Source organism: Giraffa tippelskirchi, chromosome 9 (assembly GCF_054371585.1).
Source record: "Giraffa tippelskirchi isolate mGirTip1 chromosome 9, T2T-mGirTip1v1.2.pri, whole genome shotgun sequence".
Lineage (NCBI taxonomy): Eukaryota > Metazoa > Chordata > Mammalia > Artiodactyla > Giraffidae > Giraffa > Giraffa tippelskirchi.
This window is the reverse complement of record NC_137283.1, coordinates 127473064-127494248: the sequence shown is the minus strand read 5'-3', so window position 1 is coordinate 127494248 and position 21185 is coordinate 127473064. Positions and strand designations below refer to the sequence as shown.

The 21185-nt window shown below is 40.7% G+C and overlaps 1 long non-coding RNA gene across 1 annotated transcript; it reads left to right on the top strand.

Moving 5' to 3' along the window:
• The first annotated feature begins 42 nt into the window (after positions 1-42).
• On the top strand, positions 43-7830 carry LOC145520999 (uncharacterized). The gene is made up of 2 exons (XR_014064976.1): positions 43-90; positions 2863-7830. It is a non-coding gene; the product is annotated as an uncharacterized LOC145520999 (long non-coding RNA).
• The last annotated feature ends 13355 nt before the right edge of the window (positions 7831-21185 follow it).

The window sequence follows — 21185 nt, the reverse complement described above, 5'->3', positions numbered from 1 at the left end:
CACGAAAACTACGACTCCCGTCATTCAAGGCGCGCGATTCCCAGTTCCGGATTGGAATTTAAATCCCCCCTACACATCTTGAGTGTGGAGGTAAGAGAAAAAAGAGAAACCCCTGAGAGAGTGGGATAAAAGAAAGCCGACCGGTGGGGAAAGCAAGTTTTTAAAAAACCTTTAAAATTCAGGTAGTAGTTGTCGTGGTACGCTCCCACAGTGATTTACCAACCGGGAACTTGAAAACTAAGCCAACCTAACTGTTCAAGACTGATTAAAACAGTGCCAGAAACAAAACCTGTCACATCGACTGGCTAGGAAATACTAAGATTTTTGGAACCTATTTAGAATTGCAGGAGAGAACAGTGATACTATCAGGTTACAGGAACCTTCATTGAACTTTATGCGTTGCCCTTTCCAGATAGCTGCTTGCATCCACTTACTCGGCAAAGCCAGCTTTACTTTGTAAATGAATAGGATTTAAACGACGTACAGAACTAAATTGTTCTGCTTTGAATAAAAGGCTAATATCAGAACTTGTACTATCTCAATATTGGGGTACATCTTGTGAACGGTAAAAGTTAAATCGAAAGACAATAGCATGTCTAGAGAGTAGATATTAGACCCATTTTGTAAGCGGAGAAAAACATTTTTTATAAAAGTTATACTTCTAATCAGGTACCTAAAATGCAAATCAAATACAGCATTAGTAAAAAAAAAAAAAAAAAAGTGATTTATGTGAAAAACTATCGTTTGTCCTTTGCATATGGAAGCTAGCACCAGTCCAATACAAAACTAGTTATCTATGTGAATGCCATAATTATCTAATGATAAGTATAAAATACAGGCTTCCAATGCTTATTTATTCTTGTTATTTATTAAGTAACTAAAAGATGTACCATTTTGTGTATTATTCTTTACACCATTTTTGGACAGTAGTTTAATACATTTATTCTTGTTTTACAAACTGTTCAACCCCTCAAAGATCAGCAGTCCTAATCACTCCGTGTCAACAACTAAGCTATGCTAATTTTAACATACTGTTTGGAAAATAATCTTTGGGAAAAGATCAACATTTAATGCAACAGCAGCTGAACTATGACATCTAATAGATACATTTTTACTAAATTCTAAACACTCCATGAAATCTTTGATATGGTGAAAATAACATACATATTTTATGTAAATAAGTAGAAAAGGCTAGGTTAACCTATGGAAAACAAGCAACAAAGCATTTATATTCCTGGTAAATATTTTCTGAAATTAAGACTTAACCTGAAATTATAGAACTTACATTGGAAAAGGAGTGTTAGGAGTTGAATTGTGTCTCTTCAAAATGTATATGAAGTCCTAATCCCAAGTATCTTGGAATGTGAGGTATTTGGAAATAGGATCATTTCAAATATAATTAGTTAAGATCATGTCATACTGGAATAGGGTGGGTCCCTAATCCAGTATGACTGGTACCTTTTGTAAAAAGGGTAAATTTGGACTCAGATAGGCAGAACCCCATGTGCACATGAAGGCAGAAACCTAGATGATGCATCTACAATCCAAAGAAAGCCAAAGATTGCCAGCAAATCATCAGAAGCTAGGAGAGAGGCATGGAACAGATCCTTCCTCATAGCCCTTGGAAGGAACTAACCCTGCTGATAATCTTGACCTCGGTGTTCTAGTCTCCAGACAATGAGACAATAAAACTGAAAACTGTGTTGTTTAAGTCACCCACTTTGTGGTACTCTGTGATTAGAAAACTAATAAAGACGCTTGTGTTTATTTAAGTTATGATGATTGCCTGGAAAATGAGGAAAGAGTTGTATGTAAAAGTGGCAGGGATTATGTGGTAAACTTGACATTTTAGTCATAATAACTACCCTTGTAATCACCACTGCACTGCATATCTCCTAAAGGCTCTCTGTTAGAATTAAAACAGTGGGCAGGCTGGGGCAGCCTCTCCTTCTACCAGTGACTAAGGAACCTGTTCAGCTTAGACGAACAAGGGGAACTTTGCCATATTCACCTCTGTGTCTTTGCTCAGGTTCTCTTCCATACCTTTTGCCTAACTACTGTAACATTCAACCTAGGCATTGTCTCCTATAGGAAACCTTCACTGAGCACATCTAGGCTGAATTCGTTTTATAGATTCATAGAAAAACAGACAACCTATCTTCATTATTACCCTCCCCACATTGTAGTACTGTTAATTCTTTGCTCATGACTCTGCCTCTCCCACCACTGGGTTAGCTGCTGGCCAATAGCTTAGTACCTTGCACACTTCAAATACTCATTGACTGTTTCTTAAACATTTTTTAATCACCTTATCCACCCAGTAGTCCACATTATACTTATTCCTTAAGATAGATACGTATGAAAATATTACAGCAACCCTTTTAGGATAGAAGAAAACTGTTAAAGAAGGGAAAAAAAAAAAAAAACCTAAACAAATTTCTTACACTAAAAAAACAACTTGAAAGGCTGTAAGTCTTAACATGGCCTTAAGTCTTAACAAGTTTAAAAATGAAGAAAATTATATTTAATGCATTAATAAGTTGAATCAGGCCACGTGAATCTCAATATACAGTACAGCTAAAGGCTTCAGTGACCTACACAGGCCAGAATTCTCTTGTGGCAACTACAAGTCTCCTGCATTGCGGGCAGATTCTTTACCGTCTGAGCCACCAGGGAAGCCCCACAAGGCCTATAACAAATTTTAAAGGCTTGAAATATTTAGAATAGTTTTGCAACAATCTAGCAAGTATTTTCTGATTGGTAGAATCTCAGAAGCCTCTGGAGAAAATCAAACTGCTTTACCAAGATGCTGGTCTTTGCCTAGTATTAGATTTTCCTAACTACTCCCAAAATATTCCCCAGGATCTGATTCTGATGAGTCATTCTTTGACTGAAGTCAGTAAAAGTATACATCACTGGATGACACAAAATATCTCATCATCTTGAGCCTGAAGATCATCTTGTACCATAAATCATTTTCAAACAATTTTTTTCTGATGTCAAATGAAGGCAAGTGCAAATATGTAAGGTGGGGAGAGGTGTTTGCTGACTTTGCATATTGAGTTTGAGTAATCATATGGTTCAGCATTAAGACTAGCAGCTCTAATTCAGAAGTCACTTCAAATCTATATTCAGAACAAGCATTGCCTAGGGCCAAAGAAATGTTTAATCATTGTGTAAATGAGTGCAGTAGGGAAGAATAGGCATTGTAATTCCTTCCACATAACATCTTGTAGGCTGGCTGGAGTCTCTTCTTAGCACCATGTTTGACATACTATTGTAGTTATTCACATACTCTTTTCCATTGTAGATATGATGCTGGGCAGTATTAACTTTTCATTATTTTGGTTGTGGTCATTATTTTGACCTTTTGATTTGATTGGATAGACCGTAGTGTTATCAAAATCATGCACAGATGCATGGTTTCTAGAGGTCACCTATTCTAGTCCCCAGCCTCAAGGTATAGTTATCTGTGAATTTCTCAAGCCAAATCAGCATGTCTGACTCTTCCTAAATATTTTCAGGAGCAACTTCCAAAATTCTGTTGTATAGGCAACTGCAAATTCTCTAATATTTAGCTTTAACCTCCTCTACATCAGAGGCTGGTTTCAACTTCTATAGTATTTTATCAAGAACAATGCAGAAATTAATGCAACATTGTAAAGCAGTTATACTCCAATTAAAAAAATAAAAAGAAGAGTGCACTCCAGGAAATAAGATGATTCATGATTCATTTATCTTGAGGGACTTCGAGAGAAACCACAGGATAATCTCTGGACAGTCAAAATAAGCTTTTACAAAGTCCTTTTAAAATTTTTTTGCATATTTTTCTCAGGTTTGTACTCTCAAGGACCTGTAGCCTTATAGAAACTATTTACTCTTTACAGAGAAGCCAATCATGTCTAAGAATTTTATTTCTCAGTCCAAACAATTTAGAAGAGGGGAAAGGGAATTGAAGATGCTATATGACAACTACAAGTAATGCAATCATTGGATAGCAAAGAGAGACTGTAAAAAATAGCTACAAAATTCAAAAAGCATTACAGCCTTGAGCCTTGAAATGTCAGGACAGTCAGCTCAATGACACCTGAGGAATTGCTGTATTATTACATCACCATATAATAAGGGTAGGTTTGCCAGATTGAACAAACAAAAATATAAGATGCCCAGTTCAATTTGAGTTTCAAATAAGCAAGGTATAATTTGTTGGTACAAGTATGTCTCAGATATTGCCTGTGTTTATCTGGAATACAAATTTTACTGTGTCCAGTATTTATTTCATCTGGCAACCCTATATAAGACAGGGATCCCAAAGTCATCAATAAACTGCGCTTAGTATACAGCTCAAAAACTGTCATGAATACGATATTAGAAAATGTTTCATTGATAACATCTAAGATAAAATCAAAACTTTTAGTTGTCTAGAAAGTTAATTTAGGTGGTATACTTTGAACAATGCATGTTCTATTCATTGCAGAATGCCAGGCTTAAAATAAAGACTGGATAAACATTGGATGAAGAGTGAAACGCTTAAAACATCATCTGCCCATGGGGGAGCCCCTGCACGCTGTCCCTAGCCCCACCTGGTTGTTTAGTTTAGAGTTTCTTCACACCTTCTCCTGTAGGTGTCGGTTCTGCTGTCTTGCTTGAGTCCATGCCTGACTCAGAGATGCCGTCACTGTCCGTGTCAGACTCCCGTGCCCTCTTGGGTCTGTTTTCTTGGGCTTCCATGATGCAGGCGCGAACCTTCCCTGATGTGGCTTTTCAGAGAATGAGATGATGCCTACACTTCCCTGGTATTTTGGGTTCCCTCTGTGAGCTCACTGATATAAGGGGCACTCAGGTGTGTGGTGTGAAGGAAATGAAGAAACAGGCCCTGCTCTTCCCCCTAGGAGAAGCTTTTCAACCTCACACGCTGATAATAAGCACCAACCTGGGCCAATGACTGGTCACTTGCAACCCTCCTGGCCTCTGTCAAGGGCTTCACTGGATGACCAAGAAACTGCTAGATTTCATCTGGAAGTCATGTCCCACATTTATTCTTTGTGGTCTGATTAGTCCAAGAAATCATCTCCATCTGAAAGGAGATAGTCTGCATTCTAAACAGAATTTGCCTCTGAGCAGTGGAACATGGAGAGGGTCTGTGGGAACCAGATGAACAAGACATGGTTCCCACCCTCAAAGAAGCTTGAAAGTCAAAGTGGCTCAGTCGTGTCGGACTCTTTGCAACCCCATGGACTCTCCCCACCTGGCTTCTCTGTCCATGGAATTCTCCAGGCAAGAATACTGCAGTGGGTTGCCATTCCCTTCTGTAGGGGATCTTCCCAACCCAGGGATTAAACTGAGGTCTCCTGCATTTCAGGCAGATTCTTTATCATCTGAGCCACCAGGGAAGCCTCAAAGAAACTTTCTTACTACTCTGTATGCTTATATGAAGATACTTTTACAAGAATTCCCTTTATCATAATTTTTTGAAAACTAAAATATAAGTTTATGGAAATAACATCATCAATCTGAAAATTAAAAGCCTGTAACAGTACATAGTACACAGTAAACCTATAGTGAGTGATGGTTGTCATCATGCTAAGGAAAACTCCAAAATTTTCCCAAACCGAAAGCAGTAAAAGAATATAGAGAGTATCTTATTATTATTCTACAGAGGCCTGTCACAGCTGCTGGGGTCTAGTTTTTGAGACCACCTCTCCCGTCTCTTCCATCCTATGCCACTAGGAGGGAACTAGGCAAGATCTGGGTTCTTAATTGGTATCATTGGGTTACAGGGTGTGCCTCACTGTAATCTCATTTAGATAGGTAAGTTAGAGCCTAGGTTGGCAATACTGGGAGGAATACAATTATTGTTTTCAGGGACCCCCACCCCCCTATGGCCATGTGCTTTCTTGGTTCATTCTAAATAAAAATCCAAGGGAGTAGTGTTAACCCCGTTTTACTCTTGAACTGTGCATGTGTGCTAAGTCGCTTTAGTCGTGTCCAACTCTGTGTGACACCATGGACTGTAGCCCACCAGGTCCTCTGTCCATGGGATTCTCCAGGCAAAAATACTGGAGTAGGTTGCCATCCCCTCCTCCAGGAGACCTTCCCAATCCAGGGATTGAGCCGAGGTCTCGTGCATCTTCTACACTGGCAAGCAGGTTCTTTACCACTAGCGTCACCTGAGAAGCCCTGGCTCATGCCTAAAATCACAGTCTTAAATGGGTCAGAGTTGGGACTATCACCCAGGTGTGTTAAATCCCAAAGGTATGGCCTTGCACTCCACAGTGTTGACTTGGGCAGTGAAGAAACCTGGAGAGAAAGAGATGGATTAATTTAAATTTTACAAAGCATCATAATGGAAATAAGCAGCAAGTGGTCAATCAAAAAAAGTGTTCTTTTTAAGGACAGTGTAAGCAAGCGTTCCAGATGACACAATAGAGTGTATCTTATGGATGTTGTGTTTTGTTTCCCCGTGGAATCTGATCCTTGAGTACCAAGCTTTGAGAGATGATTATTGTGGGATCACATTTCTGTTCTGAGGCAATTGTGAGATCCAGGAGGTGTTAAGGAGTCACACGTAGTCCATGTAACTTATTTTTCTTAAGATCTCTCATCCTGTCTTCACAACAGCTAGCTGCTGCTGCTGCTGCTAAGTCGCTTCAGTCGTGTCTGACTCTGTGCGACCCCAATCGCTCAGTCGTTTCTGACTGTTTGCGAACCTGTGGACTGTAACCTAGCAGACTCCTCCGTCCATGGGATTCTCCAGGCAAGAATACTGGAGTGGGTTGCCATTTCCTTCTCCAGGGGATCTTCCCCACCCAAGGATCGAACCCAGGTCTCCCGCATTCCAGGCAGACACTTTACTTCCTGAGCCACCAGACAGATACCTAAATATCAGGCCTAAACAATATTAACCACATCTTTTACTTAATTTGCTAATAGGCAGCTAAATAGTAGTTCAGGTTCCTTTCATTCCTCCTGATTGCTTGCTATGTAAGATGTGGCCCAACGATGAGAAAGTTGGGCGTCACCTGGGTGCACACCTGGAACTACACCTGCATAAAAACCTGCGTTGTAACAAGCTCCCCCAGGTGATTCATGGACACATTACATTTGAGAAGCTCTGCTCTAGTTCACTTAGCCTCTCCCTAGCAGATGTGTTAAAAACACTATGCCTTGGTCCTCAGGTGTGCACCAGACCCTCTGTGAAGCCACAGTGATACTGAGATGATGGAGACATGGCCCCTGTGGTAGAAAAGAACAAAAGAAGGATCAATGAGAATTCCTGGATTTAGGTGTCTTTCTGCTCGTGAAAGAGTGGAGTTCCGAATGGCTTTCATAGAGACCACACACCTGAAAGCTGTGTTTGCTTTTCAAGAGATCGTAACTCAGGAAAGGAGTAAGAAGAAAAAGAAGAGGTGCATCCATCTTCCATGCTGCTAAACTGTTCTTTCCTCTGTAACTAGCCCTCTATAGCACTCCAACAGAGATGTAAGACTGCTAAGCTACTGAGAATCCGCTCACTTACACCTTTATTGAGTGATTTCCATATGCCTATCTCAGTGCCAGCTGCTCCAGTTTTCAGGTAAAAACTAAATGGTCGTAGCCTTCCTGAAGCTCACTCATGGCTGTGTGTGGACAGTTTTTACCCAAATCTGTGACTGTGAATGAAGGCTGTGGCTTGCAGTTTTCTTTCCTTTATAAATTTTATAACATTACTTTCATGGCTTGAGTGTTCCTCTCAAGAATTGCTTTAGCACCCGAGATGCAAGTGTATGAGTAGGAGACAGCTACTTTCTTCAAAAGTGGAAATGGTCTCAGTAAAAAAAAAAAACAAAACCTGAAGCATTATCTGCCACCCAACAATATTTCTTCTAAAATTAGGTAACTCACCATTCTAGAGCTGGGTTCCTTATCACTACTACTCTAAGTGTGGTCTGTGGGTTTGTTCCCAGCCACAGCAGGATAAATGTAGACATAGACAATGATGGTTTAGAAACTTTTAGAGCAATTTGACATTGTTACAACATGCACAGCATCACCAGAGGATCAGTCTCATTGAACAGGGTGCTATAGATTGAATATTTGTGCTCCCCCCTCCTCACCCAAAATTCATATGTTAAAACCTAATTCCCAGTGTAATGGTCTTCGGAGGCATTCCTCTGGGAGCTGGTTAGGTCATGAGGGCAGAGCCCTCGGGAATGGAATTAGTATCCTTATAAAAGCCCCAAAGAGCTCCTTTGCCTCTCCTACTATGTGAGGACAGAGAGAAGGTACTGTCTATGAAATAGAAGCAAACCCTCTACTGATGCCTTGATCTTGGACTTCCCAACCTCCAGAACTGTGAGAAATGTTTGTTGTTTTTAACCCATCCAGCTTGTGGTATTTTGTTATAGCAGCTGAACTAAGATGCAGGTCTAGTTCAGGCATTGCACTGGAATGGCTGAGTCACATGTGACACAGTCTTCCTATGAGGCATCCCAACACATGTGTGAGATTTTAAGTTTAGTGTGTCCACTGTCATCCCAAAGTGTATAAATTCCAGAATTCATCTTGTTCACTGGTTTATCAAAGATAATTTAAATTTAAATAACTGATCTTTTAACTTTAAAAGATCAGTTTTGGGATTGACTACTGATGAAGGATTGAAAGTAAATGTTGAATATTCAATATCATGGATTTCATTTTAGACAGAAGTAGAAAATGAACATCCAGAGCTTGCAGAAATGGCTTTATTTTTCCTTTCTCATGAACCTACCTCTGTAAGACTGGTCTCTCTACTCTGAATGTTATTAAAACATAGAGGGACTTCTCTGGTGGTCCAGTGGTTGGGACTCCAAGCTTCCACTGCAGGGGGCATGGATTCCATCCCTAGTCAGGGAAATAAGATCCTGAATACCTCGAAGCATGGCAAAAGATAATAGGAAGAAACTGTTTAAATATACATGATCCCCTCTTTGTAGTGCTTTCATCTATTCAATCTAGATTAAATAGTGAGCAAAAAGCAAGCTCACCTATCACATGAAAACCTTTAAATATTAATATACAAAATGTTTGTTTCAAGTACCCATATCAGCATTTACCATGGAGAATTGCTATTTTCCTCCTAGTTTTTGTTTCATCACAACTGTGGAATGACAAAAAAGTACTGAAGCTAAACTATTAATTGCGTGTACTCGGGTTTTCAGTGAACAGCAGACACATTTTTGTGATTTATTTTTTCCTGTGTTTTGTTCTTTGATTATCTCAATTGTAATATATATGCCTGTTGAATCTAATAAAATATGTAGGCTTGTGTTATGTATTTTCTCTTTTTTATTTCTTTTTTCTATTAATTCATTTTCTGTTCTATTTCCAAACGTACTGATCCACCTAGATTAGAAGGGAAGACCTGGTCCTTCATCTGAGTTTGAGAAAAACTTCTCCATAGTAACCTGTGTGTTAATGACTACTGTCAAGCCAGCCCAGCTCGTGAAAAGGAAAGAATGTTATTAATATTAGCTCTTACGTGTATAGCATTGGCTACCTGCCAGGCATGTCCTGTGTGCTTTACAAGTATTAGCTAATTTGCTCTTACCTTGTGAATTAGGTGCTATTGTGTCACCGTATTACTGTTGAGAACACAGATTCAGAGAGGTTGAGTCCCTTGCTCAAGGTCACACAGCTCTAAAGCAGAGCCTAGTTCCAGAGTCCACACTCTGATCCACAGAGGGATGCAACACAGATGTTGTAGTCATTTAGTTTTAGATATTTAGCAGTCATACATAGATATATGTGCTGCTGCTGCTGCTGCTGCTAAGTCGCTTCAGTCGTGTCCGACTCTGTGCGACCCCATAGACGGCAGCCCACCAGGCTCCCCTGTCCCTGGGATTCTCCAGGCAAGAATACTGGAGTGGGTTGCCATTTCCTTCTCCAATGCATGAAAGTGAAAAGAGAAAGTGAAGTCGCTCAGTCGTGTCCGACTCTTAGCGACCCCATGGGCTGTAGCCTACCAGGCTCCTCCATCCATGGGATTTTCCAGGCAAGAGTACTGGAGTGGGGTGCCATTGCCTTCTCCGATAGATATATGTAGTCTTTAGATATTTAGTCCTCCACTAAATAACTATGAATTTACGTGAGTCATTTAACTCATGAGGTGAAAAAAAAAGAAGCATTAGAAAAGACAACAAAAGCTCCAATACAGAGTCCCTCCCAGATCCCAGGCATTGAGTTAAATGCTTTCCGTGCATGATCTCAATGTCTCCTGAGGGCGGGGTGCTGGAGGAAATGGCTTAGGTAGTAGGGGAGATGACTTAGTGGTGTATGGGCAAGGCAGAAGTCAAGCTGCATCACATAATGAGAAACTCTTCCTTCTTCAAGCCTGTGACTCCTTCTGATCACATCTGGGCAAGTCTCTTTGGTACAAGTCTTATATGACTTTCTCACATTGGCTTATTTCTTTTTGTTCCAAAAGGAGAGCAGGATGGAGCTGAACATCTTCTCTGGAAACAAGATCTTTTTTATTTCCACTGCACCTTCGATTTAGGGCAAGTCATTCTCCATTGATGATAAAGGTATACAATTTTCTTTCAGAATGTATTTAAGTTTCAAAAGTGAGCTTTGGAAAAATACAGAGAAAATAATGATATAGTTCTTACATGGACTTAGCAAACGTTGTGATGAATGAAGTTTGACAAATACTTCCTTATCTTTCAACAACCTGGGAAGACAGGTACAATTGTTCTCCATTTATAGGTAGGAGATCTGAGGTTCTGAAAAGTTCAGTGAACTTCTGAAGGCTGTTCTATAGGAAGGTGACTATTGGGATTTAAACGTAGAAGTGTCTGCATCCAAAACTAGTGCCTTTATCTGTTACGTACACTGCCTCCCTTAGATGGCAATCGTGCTTGCCGCCTCCTAGGACTGTGACTTAGAGCCCTCTGATTATATTTCATGATCTAAACCAGCAGTTCTCACTGTATGCGCCTTTCTGCTGGTCCTCCAGAAAGGTCCTCCTCTGGGTATTTTCATTGTAATACTAAGATGCTGTTTATCTCTTTTGCTCTTGTTCTCTCACAAGTGTACAAGGAAGTTTTTCCTGAGGCTGCATGGCATGTGCTATCACGACATACTGAATGTAGAAGTAGATAGGAGAATCCAGCTACCTTTGATTAAGCCAAACATTAAAAGGACAAACAAAAATGTAAAACAATGTCATTCTCTTCATTAAATCTTTTTAACTTGTTGGCTTGTTTTAGAAAACGCAGCTATTTTTTGTTTTTTTTTGTAACTTTAAACTTTATTTTGTATTGGATGGCATGGCAACCCACTCCAGTATTCTTGCCTGGAGAATCCCATGGACAGAGGAGCCTGGCAGGCCACAGTCTGTAGGGCCACAAAGAGTCGAACATGACTGAATTACTAACACACACATAGCCAATTAACAATGGTGTGGTAGTTTCAGGTAAACAGCAAAGGAACTCAGCCATACATATTTTTATTTTTTTTAATTGGAGTAACTTACTTTACAATGTTGTGTTATTTTCTTCTGTACTACACTGTGAATTAGTTATATATATATATACATACATCCCCTCCCTCTTGGATCTCCCTCCCACCTTCCAATATCCCACCCCTCTAGGTCATGACAGAGCACCAAGCTGAGCTCTCTGTGCTATACAGCAGCTTCCCACTATTTTGCACATGGTAGTGTATATTTGTCAATGCTCCTCTCTCAATTTGTCCCACCCTCTCCTTCCCCTGTCCCTGCTCTGTGTCCACAGTTCTGTTCCTGCCTGCAAATAGGTTCATCAGTACTCTTTCTAGATTCCATATATATGCATTATTGTACAATATTTGTTTTTTCTTTCTGACTTAACTATATGACAGACCCTGGGTTCATCCACATCACTACAAATGATTGAGTTTTGTTCCTTTTAATACAGCTGTTTTAAATTAAAAAAAAATGTGACTGATTTAGTAGGTTTATTGTTCTTTTTAAGTGAATAACTAAATACACATTTATCCATCTTAATTTTGAATACATTAAACATCAGTAAGTACTGGATAGCCCACATAAACACTTTTTTAGGGCCATCAAAAGCATAAAGAGGTCTTAAGATGGAAAGTATGTGGTAGGATAATGTTTTTTTAATATTAATGGGAACTTTTTTCCCCCAATGTTTCCACCCTTCTTTTCCTCCCCTCTACATTTAAGTAGGTGATTGTGATTCATGGCTTCAGGGGAGGGACACTACCGAATGGAAAAGTAGAAACAGGGACCAGCTTTTGTCAAAGCTGAGACCTACTAGGGAAGCTCTGCTAGGTGCTTTGAGGCCAGAATATCAGAATACAGCAAGTGCCAGTGAGAAAACAGAATAGCAATATTGAGAGAGGGCAGTTTTCCCAGGACTAGAAAAAATAATTCTCATCTCTTTAGGGTGGGTGTGGGAAGAACAAAGACAAAAGAGAGATCAGGAGAACTGAAAGAAGACTGAGCTGAAGAGGCCAGGAAGACAGAAAGTAGGCACTGCTCAGCCACAGGGGGCATCTTCCATTGTCCTGGAGCCATGTGGAAGCTGGGAAGTGTCACTGCCTAAATCCAGCGTCTTTGAAGCCACTCCCCCTCCATCCTCATGACTTTCCTTGGGAGTGACACATTCTGATTCCCCCAGCCTGGACACCCACACCCCCAAAACATCCCTGGACCATCAGAAGCCCAAGTGGGGTGTGACTGGGGCTCCGGGTGCCTGGAGGGGTAGTGGGGGGCCGGGTAAGAGATAACAGCTCTGGGCCCTGTAATTGCAATGTCTGATTGGAATCAGCTGCAGACCGCCCTGAGCTGGAAGAGTAGTTTTTGCAAATTTTAGGAGCACCAAACATACCTGTTGGCTGATAAGCAAATAAGAACTTGAGTTCTAGCAGAAACTGCCAACTGATGGCCATGTCCTTGTGTTTGACCCCCAAGTGAGTGTTCTTGGTCCAGTACAGGGGATTTTCTTAGTTAGTTGGTTTGTTCTCATTAGATGCTCTGGGAGGAGTTCATGCACCATCCAGGGCTCACTGTCCTTGCTTCCACTCAGGCCCTGCACTCACCAACATTCCCTGCCAGGCCCCTGAGGACATCTGACTTTTCTGAGTTCTGCAATATGAAGTGAGTGATCTATAATAGGAGGACTCCTCAAGGGGAAACCCTGAAACTACATGGAATTGTGAACCTCTGCATTTTTCTGAAGACAGCATCTAAGCTTTTATCAGCTACACAAAGGACTCTCTGATGCCTAGGTTAAAATCCTGGCCGCTGTTTACCGGCTTCATGACCTTGAGCAAGTCACTTAACCCATTTGTGCTTCTTTTTCCTCATCTGTAAAATGGGGTTGTTAATAGTATTTAACTCTCAGGGTTGATGTGAAGATAAATGAGCTGTGTGTGTGTTCAGTCGTGTCTGACTCTTTGCGACCTCATAGACTATAGCCCACCAGGCTCCTCTGTCCATAGAATCCTCCAGGCAAGAATACTGGAGTGGATTTCCATTTCCTTCTCCAGGGGATCCTCCTGACCCAAGGATCAAATCCTTGTCTCTTGTGTCTCCTGCATTGGCAGGCAGATTCTTTACCAGCTGAGCCACCAGAGGAGCCCATATAAAGCACCTGGAATGGAAAACCCTTCAAAAATGTTGACTATCATTATTATCAGGGAGGTAGACTGTTGTGGGTTGGGTGGAAACCCAGTGTCAGGGGGGCCAGCCTAGAGCAGAGAGATGAGCGAGGGCCCATCTTCAAGATGTAGCCTGTGTAGCTCTCAGAACTCACTCATTCAGCACACTGTCCAGCACACTGGAAACAAACAAGTCCTCTCTGTATGTGACCAAAAGGCTGCCAGCAGCTAGGATGTGTGTGCCTCTCTTATCCTGGGAAAGATAAGGATCTGCGGGTGGCAGTCAGAGGGACCTGGAGCCATGATCTTGGAGACCACAGTTCTGCCCTAGAGACCAGTGCTACCTTAGCTCTAGGCTCGAGACACACAGCTAGGCAGCCCAGGGAGCAGAAAGCATAGCAGAGTCCATCAGAAACTGGAATCCTGTTCCACCACTTTCTAGCTGAGTGTCCTTGAACAGTCTACTGTAAGCCTCCTTAAGCCATTGCTTCCTCTTTTGAGAAATTGAGGAATAATACACCCCCTGTACCAATTCGATAATATAACATAAACGAAACACTTAGCAAGGACAGAGTGCTCAGGAAACGGAACCAGGGTTCTGGCAAAGTGTGTATTCCCGAGGCCCGGCTCACGGAGTCTCAGAGTCTAATTGGGTGGGGATCCTCAAAGAACAAAGGGGAGACAGCCTTAAACATCTCTTCCTTTTCTCTTTTTTGCGTGGCGTGTGGGATCTTAGCTCCCCAACCAGGGATCCAATCGTGCTCCCTGCATTGGAAGCGCTGCGTCTTAATCACTGGACCGCCGGGGAAGTCTCTCCTTTCTCTTCTTGATGTGACCGAAACAGCTGACCCAGCCCAGTTTTGCCTCATTTTGTGGTTGAAATGCAGCATATTAGAGGTTCCTTGTTCTCAAACCCAAGTTCCCAGAAGAGGAAATATATTGGCTAGCTCCTGTAACATATTCAGGCCCGCCACTATCAACCGAAGATGTGTATATATGGGGTGGGAGAGGGAGGAAAAGAGGTGAGTGTTATGAATACACAGGTTCAACCAGTTCATAGAAGAAGAGAACAAAATGGCTAACAGACATCTGAAAATATACTCACTAAAATTCAAAGAAATGCAGATTAGCCAACAATGAGAAGTGCTCATTTTTTTCTTTTTTGACATCATATTGGCTACTATGAAAAATAAAGATAATTATAGGAAACTTGTTAAGAGTATAAAGTGATATGACTTTTCTGGTTTGCTATTGAACATCATGTTGTCATATTTTTGAAATTAATTTTTATTGGAGTGTAGTTGCTTTATAATGTTGTGTTCGTTTTTACTGCATCAGACATACACATGCGCATATCCCCACCCTTTTGGACTTCCTTCCCATTCAGGTCACTACAGTGCATAAAGTAGTTCCCTGTGCTATACGGTAGGTTCTCATTAGTTATTTATTGTATACACAGTATCAATAGCATATATGTTGTCATATTTTAAATGTGCATAAACTTTAACCCAGAAAGTTTAGTTGTAGGAATTTATCCTAAAGAGATAATTAGAACATGCCCAGGCATATATGTATGTGTATACACACACACACACACACACACACACACACGTATATGTATATGTATATATATATAGGGCTTCCCTGGTGGCTCAGATGGTAAAGAATCCACCTGAATGTGGCAGACCTGGGTTCAATCCCTAGGTTGGAAAGATCCCCTGGAGAAGAGAGTGGCGAATAGCAACCCACTCCAGTGTTCTTGCCTGGAGAATTCCATGGACAGAGGAGCCTGGCAGGCTATAGTCCATGGGGTTGCAAAGAGTCGGACACAACTGAGTGACTAAGCACAGAGAGAGCATATGTATATATATAGATAAATAGTCAGATAGATACATATGCATATACGCATGCTATGCTAAGTCACTTCAGTTGTGTAGAACTGTTTGCAACCCTATGAATTGAAGCCCATCAGGCTCCTCTGTCCATGGGATTCTCCAGGCAGGAAAACTAGAGTGAGTTGCCATGCCCTTCTCCTGGGGATCTTCCCGACCCAGGGAGTGAACCCACATCTCTTATGTCTCCTACATTGACAGGCAGATTCTTTACCACTAGTGCCACCTGGTAAGCCCATATATAGGTATTTATTGCAATATTTTTAATATTTAAGAAGAACTTAGAACATAATAGATGCCCTTCAATGGAGGGTAGAGATTATGGTATAATACTACTGAAAGGTTGTTATAAAAGGCAAGGTAGATTCATATGCAAGATGTGCATGGCAAGCTGTTTAAAGTAAAAAAAAAAATAAAAAGCAAACCACAGAGGAGAGTAAACAATGTGATTTCATTTTTGTCAAACACATACAGTATATAATACACACTGTACATACTATCTTAGAAATATGTCTGCATCAGACTATATGTATTTGCCTGTATATGTTTGTATATATTACATAATATATAACAATTACACATTATTTGTAGTATAACAGTTACATATTATATATATAATATTATATTATATATAATTATTATATATAATATATATTATGTATATATACGCATATGTATATACATTTATAGATGGTGGAACTAGTGGTAAAAACCCACCTGCAAATCCAGGAGATGTAAGAGATTCAGGTTCGAACCCTGAGTTGGGAAGATCCCCTGGAGTAGCAAATGGCAACCCACTCCAGTAGGCTTGTCTGGAGAATCCCATGGACAGAGGAGCCTGGAGGGCTATAATTCATGGGTTCGCAAAAGAGTCAGACACAACTGAAATGACTTAGCACAGCACACATAGATATCTGTAAGGATAGATATAAAACTAATCATTGTGTCCATCTCTTGAAATGAATAGAATTATGGAAAGCCTTCACTTTCTGCTTTATCCATTTTTATATGATTGAACTTTTTAAAAACAACCTTGAATTATTTTTATAGCTAGATAAAAAAAAACTAGTAAGATACTCTATTTCCGGGGGTAAAGAGAGTATAGATTTTTTATATAAAAGAGAAACATTTGCTATTTTAAAATTAAAGAAGGACAACACAAATCCAATTTCCCAGTGGTAACAGACATAGGAGGAGGCAACACAGGCTGCCTCTGCCCTGGGCCTGGGATTATTGAGTGAGAGATTTTTCCTTGGGTGGAAAGGAGAAAAGTCAGCTTCTCCTGGTACCACAGAGTACATTAACTCTGTCCTGTTGGGAGATTTTTGGCTTACCCACAACTCAAGGGATCTTCCCCCTTCGTCAGTAGAAGAAGGATTAAAAATTAAGGAACATAATTGAATTGAACTCTTCAGTTCAAATCTAGAGACGATATACTTTTGTATTTACATATGAAAAGAGGAGGAAGGTAGTAAGTGGTGAGAGCTGAGGTGTACAGTTAAGTGAGGGGTCAGATACAGAAAGAACCAGAGGCCAACCTTGGAAAAGTGAAGGTAGCCTGGTTCAGTTTCAGTGACATGTTTTTCTGCTGTCCATCACAGATTTGTGTGGGGACCTTGGGGCCTTTTTTAAGGAACTTGAATAGGTTGGGAAATTGAAACTCTTACTGGGATTATTATTACTTCTTAAGTGTTTCCCTTCAGATTCTTCCTTTTTTGATAGGAACATGCTAAATATTAAAAGAGGCCATTGTGGGAAGTGGGGAAAGATAAATCAGAAGTTTGGGATTAACATATATACACTGCTGCTGCTGCTGCTGCTGCTAAGTCGCTTCAGTCGTGTCTGACTCTGTGCGACCCCATAGATGGTAGCCCACCAGGCTCCACCATCCCTGGGATTCTCCAGGCAAGAATACTGGAGTGGGTTGCCATTTCCTTCTCCAGTGCATGAACGGGAAAAGGAAAGCGAAGTCGCTAGTCGTGTCCGACTCTTAGCGACCCCATGGACTACAGCCTACCAGGCTCCTCCGTCCATGGGATTTTCCAGGCAAGAGTACTGGAGTGGGGTGCCATTGCCGTCTCCGATATATACACTACTATATATAAAATAGATAACCAACAAGGACCTACAATATAGCACAGGAAACTCTACTCAATATCTTATAATAACCTAATATGGAAGAGAATGTAAAAATCAGCTCAGTTCAGTTCAGTCGCTCAGTCGTGTCTGACTCTTTGCAACCCCATGAATCACAGCACGCCAGGCCTCCCTGTCCATCACCAACTCCTGGAGTCTACCCAAACCCGTGTCCATCGAGTCGGTGATGCCATCCAGCCATCTCATCCTCTGTCATCCCTCTCTCCTCCTGCCCCTAATCCTTCCCAGCATCAGGGTCTTTTCCAATGAGTCAACTCTTTGCATGAGGTGGCCCAAGTATTGGAGTTTCAGCTTCAACATCAGTCCTTCCAATGAACACCCAGGACTGATCTCCTTTAGGATGGACTGGTTGGCTCTTCTTGCAGTCCAAGGGACTCTCAAGAGTCTTCTCCAACACCACAGTTCAAAAGCAGAATGTAAAAATAGGGTATATATTTAATATATATATAACTGAATCACCTTGCCATGTACCTATAACCAACACAACATTGTAAATCAACTATATTTCAATAAATATGCTTAAAAAATCCAATCCAACAAAAACAAATAAATAAATAGAAATAAAAGAGCCATTGTAATTTCTTTCAATACCATAATGAATTTCAGTGGGAAAAAAATGAATCTTGCTGAGTGGGCCACTTTACAAGAATGCCTCAAGTTCACACATGGCAGGAGAGCTGTATTAATTTGACATAGATAGAAAACAATTTCAATGAACACAGTCTTTTGTCTTTGTTTGCAGTAGGCAGTTCACCAATAATGCATTTTAGAGCATTGTTCACCAACAGCATTAGAAGTCAATTTCACCGTATTACTTTTTCAAACCTCTAACACCTTGACAGGCATACTCTTGGAGAATAAGACCCGTTTTCTCCTTCTCCTTTTCTTTTTGAATTCCACTCTAAGCAAGAAACATTTGCTTAATGCCTACCTAGGGACTTCAACATTGCTAGCTCATATAATGGCTTTCCAAAAACGTCTACAGTAATGGGAATGTTGGGGATAATATACCCTCGGCCATACTGCAAAGACAGCTTTTTGAATGATTGTTCATATAAAACCTGCCAAATTGCTGATATTAGCATTGGCCATTCCTTACATTATGAGATTTTGAAGATGAAAATAATAACTGGAGACAGCAAGAGCTGGCAGGTCATCTTGTTCGGCTCCCTCAGGTAACATGATAAAATGAGTCTCTGAGAGAGCAGGAGCATTGTCTAGTTTCATGACTAATAAGTGGTAGAGATTTTTTTTTTTTAACTCCAAATCCTATGCTGTTATTATTACCACTTGGCCTGCCTCTCTCAGACCAAAGTCTGTCTCAGAAATGCCAGACATTCCCTTCTCCCTACCCACATTCCACATTGGAGTCTTTGCCCCACTCCTCACCCTGGGAGGAGCGGCACTACCTACCATGTGACTGCGCCCCCCCAGTCTCAGCGACTGACCCAGGGATAGACATCTGACCTCAGCTGGGCTGAACAGATACTCTCCCAAGAATTTGGAAGAGGGACAAAGAGGCTGAGTCATTGTGCTGTGAGGAGCCAAGCTGCAAGGTCACGGCCAGCGGGTCTGCCACAGCAGCCCCAAGCCTCATCCTAACGAGTGAGCGGAAGCTGAGAAATCATGAGTCAGCAGAAAATGTCCCTCTACAGAAGGATGGAGCAGGTGCTCTGAGGCAAATAGAGACACTGTGCATGTCTGCAGGCTAAGTCGCTTCAGTCATGTCTGACTCTGTGTGACCCTATATATTGTAGCCCGCCAGGGTCAGCTGTCCATGGGATTCTCCTGGGAAGAATACTGGAGTGGGTTGCTGTGCCCTTCTCCAGGGGATCTTATCGACCCAGGGATTGAGCCCACGGCTCTTATGTCTCCTGCATTGGCAGGCAGTTCTTTACCACAAGCACCACCTGGGAAGCCCCAAATAGAGACACTATGTACCTCCAAAGGTAGAAGAGAGACAGAGGAAGAAGAAAAATCTACATAATCCCCTTTTGGTCCCCAAATGCTCAGCTTTATCTCCTGCACTGGCTTATTGTAACCCCATAATGAACTCTGCCTTTCAATCAATCCTCTTTTGATTTGAGCTAAGTGGAGTTCTGTTCTTTGCATCTAAATTTTTCCTAAGACATTCCAATTCATCGTGAATGTATTTTGGGGTGAAAAGACTGCTCTGTTTTTTATGAAGATTATGGAAATTGAGGTCTTATCTCAAAACCCTCAATGGAATGATTGGTTGTATTCTCTACATTAATTATCCAGACCCAGGAGATGATGCTTTCTAGGTGAATGATTTCCAGAATTTCCGATGGAAGTTAGCCCAACTTTGGGTCGTCCCTCAAAATATGCTGGAGTTGTTCTGTCCAGAAATAGAAATCTTACTGGAGTCTGTAGCTGCCACCTTGGGAAGATATGTCAGGACTTCCTAGAGTATTTCCATTTAAAGTTTCTAATGCTTGAATCTGTTTTCTCATAAGGAAAACTGTTCCTTTAGAGGTACTTGTAGCCCAACATTGACCCAACCAGGAAGTGGCCGTATCTGTTACAGGGATATTTGTGTGATCTAAATAATGGAAAGAGCCTTTAAAAAAATTCTACTTACTTTCTAAAATTCTTAAAACTAATATAAGTATAAAATAATGGAGAAATGATTGAATACTTTAGGGTTCATTATATACAGTATATATGTATACTGTATATATATATATAGTATATATATGTCTATAACTGTGTGATCTCAAATAATGGAAAGAGCCTTTAAAAAGAAATTCTACTTATCCTTCTAAAATTCTTAGAACTAATATAAGTATAAAATGATGGAGAAATGATTGAGCACATTAGGGTTCATCATATATAGAGTATATATATACATATACTCATATATAATATATATATCTGATGGAATGCTATACAGATATTTAAAATAGTATAACTGGCAAGATTAAACATGGAAAGATATTTATAATTCAGTGAACAAAGAGCAGAATATAAAGTCATAAGTATCAACCCCATGAAACAGATGCACATAAAGGACATTTTTTTTCTTGATAGGCCTCACCATGGTAGTTGAGGTAGCCCCAATAAACCCCTAGATCCTGGTATTTAAGATAAAAATCTACTAGGCATTTCTCCCTAGGATCATTTTGGCTAGGCAAAAGTTGCTGACTTGGTTTAGGTCCTACATTTTTACTTATATTGACCTGGTTCCAAGCCTTGTGCTGGTCTATTTTTCAGCCTGTCTATAGCATTCCCAAATGACGTGACCTCCTGTTGATGGAGAGTTCTCAGTCTCTCTGTGCAGTGACTTGAGACCTTTTGCTTTGCACCACACAGATTTCAACAACTTTTAGACTTGGATTGCTTTTGTTCTTTTTTTTTTTTTTTAATTTACTATTTCTCAAAGCTGTGACAAGGTGGAGATGTGACTTTCCTTCAGTGTGCTAATAACTTCTGCAAAGTTTCTGGGAATAGCCTCCAAAGCTGAGGTGAGACGGAGAGACGCTGAATCTC